The sequence below is a fragment of the Ailuropoda melanoleuca genome, chromosome 17, assembly GCF_002007445.2.
Source record: "Ailuropoda melanoleuca isolate Jingjing chromosome 17, ASM200744v2, whole genome shotgun sequence".
In the NCBI taxonomy this organism is placed as follows: Eukaryota; Metazoa; Chordata; class Mammalia; order Carnivora; family Ursidae; genus Ailuropoda; species Ailuropoda melanoleuca.
The window spans coordinates 5,678,507-5,685,364 of record NC_048234.1 but is presented as its reverse complement, the minus strand read 5'-3'; the positions used below and the strand labels follow the sequence as shown (position 1 = coordinate 5,685,364).

At 50.8% G+C, this 6,858-nt stretch overlaps 1 protein-coding gene across 1 annotated transcript in view; it reads right to left on the bottom strand.

Moving 5' to 3' along the window:
- DNAH9 (dynein axonemal heavy chain 9) overlaps nucleotides 1-6,858 on the bottom strand; it is a 1,064,222-nt gene that overhangs the window by 921,151 nt on the left and 136,213 nt on the right. The window lies entirely within an intron of this gene.

The following is a 6,858-nucleotide window of genomic DNA, read 5'->3' as shown; positions in this document are numbered from 1 at the left end:
GAAGAAAATAATCATGCGTAAAGAGAAAAGGACTTATGTACAAAGATGTACATTACAGCATTATGTACGCATTTATTTTAAATGTTAGAAACTGTCTTAATATTTAAATGTGGGGGGCCACTTAATTACACCGTGGACCATGTATTTGGTAGAATAAAATGTAGCCATGAGATGAGATTTCTTAAGAATATCTAACAGAAGAGATGATTTACGATACGATTATGATAGAGTATGAAGTGGGAAAAAAACAAAACAATATGAAACTGTGTGTCGACCACGAACACAGGACTTTAAAATACCCATGTAAAGGAGAACAGAATAGAATTAAGCAAGAAATACTTTTACCAGAGATAGAGTGAAAGGTGGTTTTATAAACTCTACTTTTTCATGGGTTCCAAATTTCTTCTATTATATACGCCATACATTTTCAGTGGAAGAAAACAGAAGCACCTTCTCTCTTGGGCCCTGGCGTGGGGCAGAGCTGACGCTCACCTGAAGAGAGCCTTGAGGTTCTCGGGAAGTTCCGTGCGGCCGGCATAGCCCGGGTTCATGGTGATGAAGATTCCCACAGAAGGATCCAGGCTAATCTCCTCCCCAAGGAAGTTGAACCGCTGCTTCTTGTCCCGGATTGCATCCTGAATGCTTTTGACCTGGTGAACAAGTCGATGGAAAAGGTCTGCACAGGGTTCTGGGGGGCGGAGNGGAAGCGGGGTTACGCCCAACGCGGACACCTGCCCTGCGGCCCCTTTCATTGAAGGACAGGCGCAGTGCCTGCATCCTGGTCCCTCTACTGATGGTGGCTGTCCAAAAGAAATCTGGTCGCCCACATCTGTATGGGCAGCACAGCAGCTAAGGGCTTGGGAGTGAATAGTGAGCAGGTGTCTGACCCCACTGGCCACTCACCAGGCACTGTTCCGAGTGCTTCTTACATATTCATTCATTTGCTCTCCACCAAGATCCTTCGAACCCATTTCTCTCTGAGGAACCAGAAGCACTAGGCAGTGGGGTAGTCTGCCCGACCTTGCACAGCTAGGAAGTGGTCGTGTTCTGGACTTGAATCCAGGCAAGTGGATTGGCCCCTGCGTGATGGAGGAACACCAGGACCTAACCCTGGGCTTGTTCTGAGGATTAAATGCAATCAAGCCTGCAAAGAGCTTAGTGTACAGAAAACGCTTAAGAACAGCTGCTGACATGGAAATCGTTAACATGGTCCCTGGCCTGGCTTACTCCTCAGACTGTCTCTAGAACAGACGGCGTTCACACCGCTCACCTCTTTAGGGATCGAGAGCCCTGTAGATGGCAAAGCAAGGCTGGAGCCACATCCCCGAGGGCTAGGAGTGCCTTTCTAAAGAGATCAGACTTTTCCTTAAATGTAGGGACTTCAGCTGAAGGTTCGCCTGGTCAGCTCTACATTCTAGATCACTCTTACAGCAGTGGGAAGAGACAGAAATGGCACCACCGGTTTCACACACGGCGCTTTGGAAAAGCGTGTGCAAAAATGATCAGCGACAGGAGGAGGGAAGACAAGAGGGGCACACTTGCTCGGCCAGGCCCCAGAATGTCTCCGAGTATCTCCAGCTTCTCGGGGTTCCAGGGCAAGGCTTTGCGTGAGCTCCAGTCACGTTGGCCACGGTCTGGTTGTTCAGAATAGCCAAGGATTCTGGGGAGACTGAGCTGCAGGTACGTGTGTATGTCTGGGGGAGAGAGGGATGGACACAGAGGAAGACAGGGCCAGAGCTGGAGCATTTGTGAAAGACAGACAGACAGACAGTGGGAGCCGAAGTGAAAGAGAAAGACATGAAGCAGCTGGAGCAAGGCTCTCTCAAGCACCAGGCTGGGCAGAACTCACTGGAACGTGGGCCACGTCTACAGTTAGGACTGAGCTCTCTTCCCAGAGTGAAGCTCTCAACACCAAACGCATCTGAGCTCGTGGCAATTAGCGTGAGACTGAAACTTCTCTTCTACGCACAGAATGGCAATGCCCTCGTCAGAGGTGGCTTCAGCGCCCCGCACACGTGGGGCTCATGGCACAGCCCCGCGCAGCACCTCCCGCCTCCCCTTCTCCCCGCAGCCTACGTGGGTGGTAACGAAGGGGCTCTCCCAGCGGCCCCAGTCCTCCCATCTATCAAACATGCTGCACACTCACCATCCTACGGGGCGGGGAGTAAATTTAATTGCCGTTTACCAACTGCCCCAATACCCTTGGGCGAAGGCTGGAGCCCAGGACCCTTTCTGCAGCTCACGGTGACTCCACCTTCCCTCCTGCAACACAGAGGCCCAGGAAGCTCACACTCGGTGAGAGTTTAAGGCACACTGAAGGATGGGCGGCACCTGTCCTTTCATGGAAAATTCTACGGGGGGCTCTTGAGGGAGAGTGTGGAGCTATCAGTGCTAGTAGCCTGCTCTGCTACAGGGCTGACGCAGGACAGGACGGGAGGCTGTCTGCCTGGCAGCTCCTCACCACCTTCGCAGCAACCGAGGTCCACGGGATGAGCCCCTCCATGCAGTGCGCGGGGTCCAGGGACCCCGAAAAAGTCCAGAGGTCCTTCAGGATGTGGGGGAGGAACGAGAAGCAGGGGGGCTGGGAGCATATGGATTACGCTGCAAGCCCAGCCAGCTGGAGTCTCAAACACGGGTAGGCACAAACTGATACCAAAAGGGCCAGAGACACTCCTCCCCCACCGGCATCTATTTCTCTGCTAAAAACGCATCGCTCTGAAAGATTTTAAAGCCACAGGGCATAACCACAAAAGAATAACTGACATTTACCGAGAGCACTTGGTATGTACCAGGCGCTTCTCGGAGTATTTGATGTGAGTTATCCCATGAAGTCCTCTCAACAGCAGACGAGATGGGCAGATCCTCATTTTAAAGATAGGGAAACTGAGGCAGGGGAGGTTAACAAGCTGGGCCACAGTCATGCGAGGTGCTGACTTTAGGGAGGCGAGGGGAGGGGTAGGCGGGGACCCGATGCTATTTCTGCAACTCTTCTAGAAGTCTAAAATCGGTTAAAAATAAAAAGTTACAGGGGCGCCTGGGTGGCTCAGTCCTTAAGAGTCTGCCTTCCAGCTCAGGGCGTGATCCTGGAGTCCTGGGATCAACCCCCGCATCAGGCTCCTCCGCTGGGAGCCTGCTTCCTCCTCTCCCACTCCCCCTGCCTGTGTTCCCTCTCTTGCTGGCTGTCTCTCTCTCTGTCAAATAAATAAACAAAATCTTAAAAAATAAATAAAAATAAAATAAAATAAAAATAAAAAGTTACAAGGCGAAAAAACCCACGAAACTTGCCAGCTGTCTAACAGTTGGTAAGCAGGGCAACCCGAGTTACCAATCAGGCCATCTGGTCCCAGAGCTCACGCTCTTATTAACTGCTTCCCCAAACTTCCTTTTACCAGAAGGACACGGTGCCAGCCACGTGCGGCTCCTCATCAAACATGTACCTTTCAGGAAAATTTGGTTTTGCTCTGAAAATAATCATAATTTAGAGACACAGGTTTCCACGAGGTAAGAAAAGGTGCATTTACCAGTCACTAAAGAAAACACACACACACACAGCTACACAGAAACAAGTGCTCTCGCCTGGGGGTGCTTTTGTACCTGCCCTCCCCAGAGGACATCTGGCCATGGCTGGAGACATTTTTGTTGTCCCAACTGCAGGGGGAAGTTTCTGGAATTATCAGGCTCAAGACATCGAAAATGCCAAAGTTGGGAAAACCGTGATCCGCAAAATCATTTTCCCCATGAGGAAATAGAAGGCAAGAAGGTGTAAGTGACTTGTCCACCATTCCACATCCTGGGGCCTACCAAATTCCCATGCAAATTCTTAGCCCCCACCCCAGACTAACCCAATCAGAAATTCTGGGGTAGGGTCCAGTTGATGAGTAAGCCCTCTGGGTGATTTGGATATATGCTCAATTCAAGAACCACTAGAGTCTAGTTAATTCTGGGGTTTCTGCTTCTCCCTGCTGCTGCCCAGTGTCCCCATCAGAGCTGCAGACCAGCCCCTCCCCCCCAGTGCACCTGCGTCCTCCACTCCCTGTGCCCCACCTGCTGTGGGGAGGACATGTCTTTGCAGCCCGCTAACCTGGGACAGCCAGGCTCGAGCTAGGGGGGTCAGAGGTCTGACCTCTCTACATTGCGGGCCAGCCCCCATTGTAGGTGATCAGTCCTGGGTTCTGCACAAGCCACGTGCTCATCCGACCATGGGGGGCCTGATGGGATCTCTTCAGCATGAGGTCTTTCCCTTCCCAGGCCGGGAGCTGGTGGGGATCACGGAGGGTTTGCCCCTGCATCCTTCCACCCAGGCTGGGGCCTTATATCAGACATGCTCACAAAGGCTAACGGTCACACATCTTTCCTGCAGGTGACAGGTGTCAAGGAGCTCATCGGCTAGCTCGAAGCTGCCTGAATTCTCTCAGCTTTTTCCTCCGAGCCCCTCCATCTTGCCCCTTCCATTCTGGGGAAGTGGCCCACTCCGGGGTCCAGACCTTGCCCCAAAATGCCATGTGTTACTAAGATCCTGCCTGGCTCATTTCATGCTTCTCTCTGCAAAAGCAGATTGGAGTTTGCAGGAAGTGCAACCCACTCACCACTTCGTACAGTTTTGAAAAAATATTTCCGTGTTTTTACCTTAGACCTTAAGCTCCTCTATAAAGGGTGTTATGTGGGAAGCTCCCTTGGTTCTGAAACTATAGCATGTGTTTGGCGCCCCGAGTCCTTGGAACACTGCTGGGGTGACCTCCCAAGGCCTTGCTAGCTGGTCTGCTTCTAGCTGCTTCCTACCTCGGCCCAGCACACTTGTGCCATAGGGAAGGAAGGGACGTGGCAGAAATGCCTGGCCAGAGAGCACAGAAGGGGACAGGGGGCTGGGGGGAGAGGAGGGTGGAGTGTGTCCTGTTGACACATGTCCCTGGATCCAAGGCCTAGCGAGCTGATGGCAATGGTATTGGCAAAAATCTGGGGGGAAAAAAAAGAGTAAGTGGTATTTTATACATTTTTAAAATAGCAGAATAATTGCTCTTGCAATTGCCACACTTTTCCCCAATCGTACATGCAATTCTGCCTGACCAATCTGACAGAGACATGAAAATACCCACCTCCAAGAACACCGGAGCACACGCACTTTTGGAGAAGTTACTGGGAAGAGGAGCGCAGACAGGCAAGGAGCCGGGGGAGGGGGCAGGGGAGGATGGGGAGAGCTGTCACAGCTGGTGTGGCTTCTGAACCAATATGCCAGCCTGGATTGCTGTGGGAATAATTAAGTGCAATTTTCTCCTTGGACGGGTATAGGATTTTAAATGGGATGGGCTCGGATCCTGCCCAGGCTGCTGTCAGACCACTTTCTTGAGAATGTCTCTCCTATGGGTATGTTTTGAGACCGGAGTGTGAAAGCATCAGGGAATACTGGGTTGAACTTATTTAATTCCATAAGCCAAAAGGAACTGACCTTGGAGAACCTACTAGGACATCCTGTTGGGCAGTTTCAAAATAAGGCAAATTCACAGTGTTTATCTGCTATGCACTGGGGACAATGGCTGGTGAGTATTGCCTCATCAATGAGGACACTAAGTTTGGGAAGACAGTCTGAGGCTGGGCCAGCTGAGAAGGAGTGAAGGATGTTGAGGAGGCTGGTGAGACCCTCCTTCCCTGCCCCGTGCCTCCCGACTTTCTACTGCCCTTGAACCTGTGGCCTACAGTGCTCAGGTAATAATGATAGTAATCACCACCACCATCATCATCATAGTCATCACCGTAACCACTGTCATCACTGTCACCACCACCATTACCGCTATTTCCACACTGTCATCATCATCATGACCTCCACCATCATGGTCACCTCCATCACTGTCATCTTATCACCACTATTTCCACACCACCACCATCATCATGACCATCATCAGGGTCACCATCATCATCATGGCCACCACCATCACCATCATCTTATCACCACTATTTCCACACTACCATCATCATAATCACCACCACCACCCATCTTATCACCACTGTTTCCACACTACCATCATCATCACCACCACGACCATCATCACCATGATCATCATGACCATCACACCACCACCACCACCACCATCTTATCACCGTTTCCACACTACCATCATCATCATGGTCATCACCATCATCACCATCATCGCCATCACCATGATCACCATCACCGTCACCATGACCATCACACCACCACCACCACCACCATCATCTTATCACCAGTTTCCACACTACCATCATCATCACCACGACCATCATCACCATGATCATCATGACCATCACACCACCACCACCACCATCTTATCACCACTGTTTCCACACTATCATCATCATCACCACCACGACCATCATCACCATGATCACCATCACCATCACCATCACCACCACCACCACATCCACCACCACCATCATCTTATCACCACCGTTTCCACATTACCATCACCATCATCGCTATCATCAACACCACCACCACCACCAGCCTCACAGAGACGAATGTTATTACATGCCTACTATCCGTGGGGCTTTAAGCGTTTTATGCATATTAACTCATTTAATAATTATTACAACTGCATCTCGTAGGTACTATTATTAACCCTCTTTACAGATGTGGGACTTGAGACATGGACTTGCCCAAAGTCACACAGCTGCTAAATGGCAGACCCAAGCTGAACACTGGCTGTGTGNTTGAACACTGGCTGTGTGGTTTCAGACAGGTCCTATACACATAAGCACTTCCCCAACCCCTCGCCTACTCTATCCCACCCTGCCAGAACTTGTTTAAGATCCCAAATGCATGTGGGATTGCTCCCACAATCTCTGGAGCCCAAGATGAGCTCTACACTGACCCTGGTCTGGCTCTCA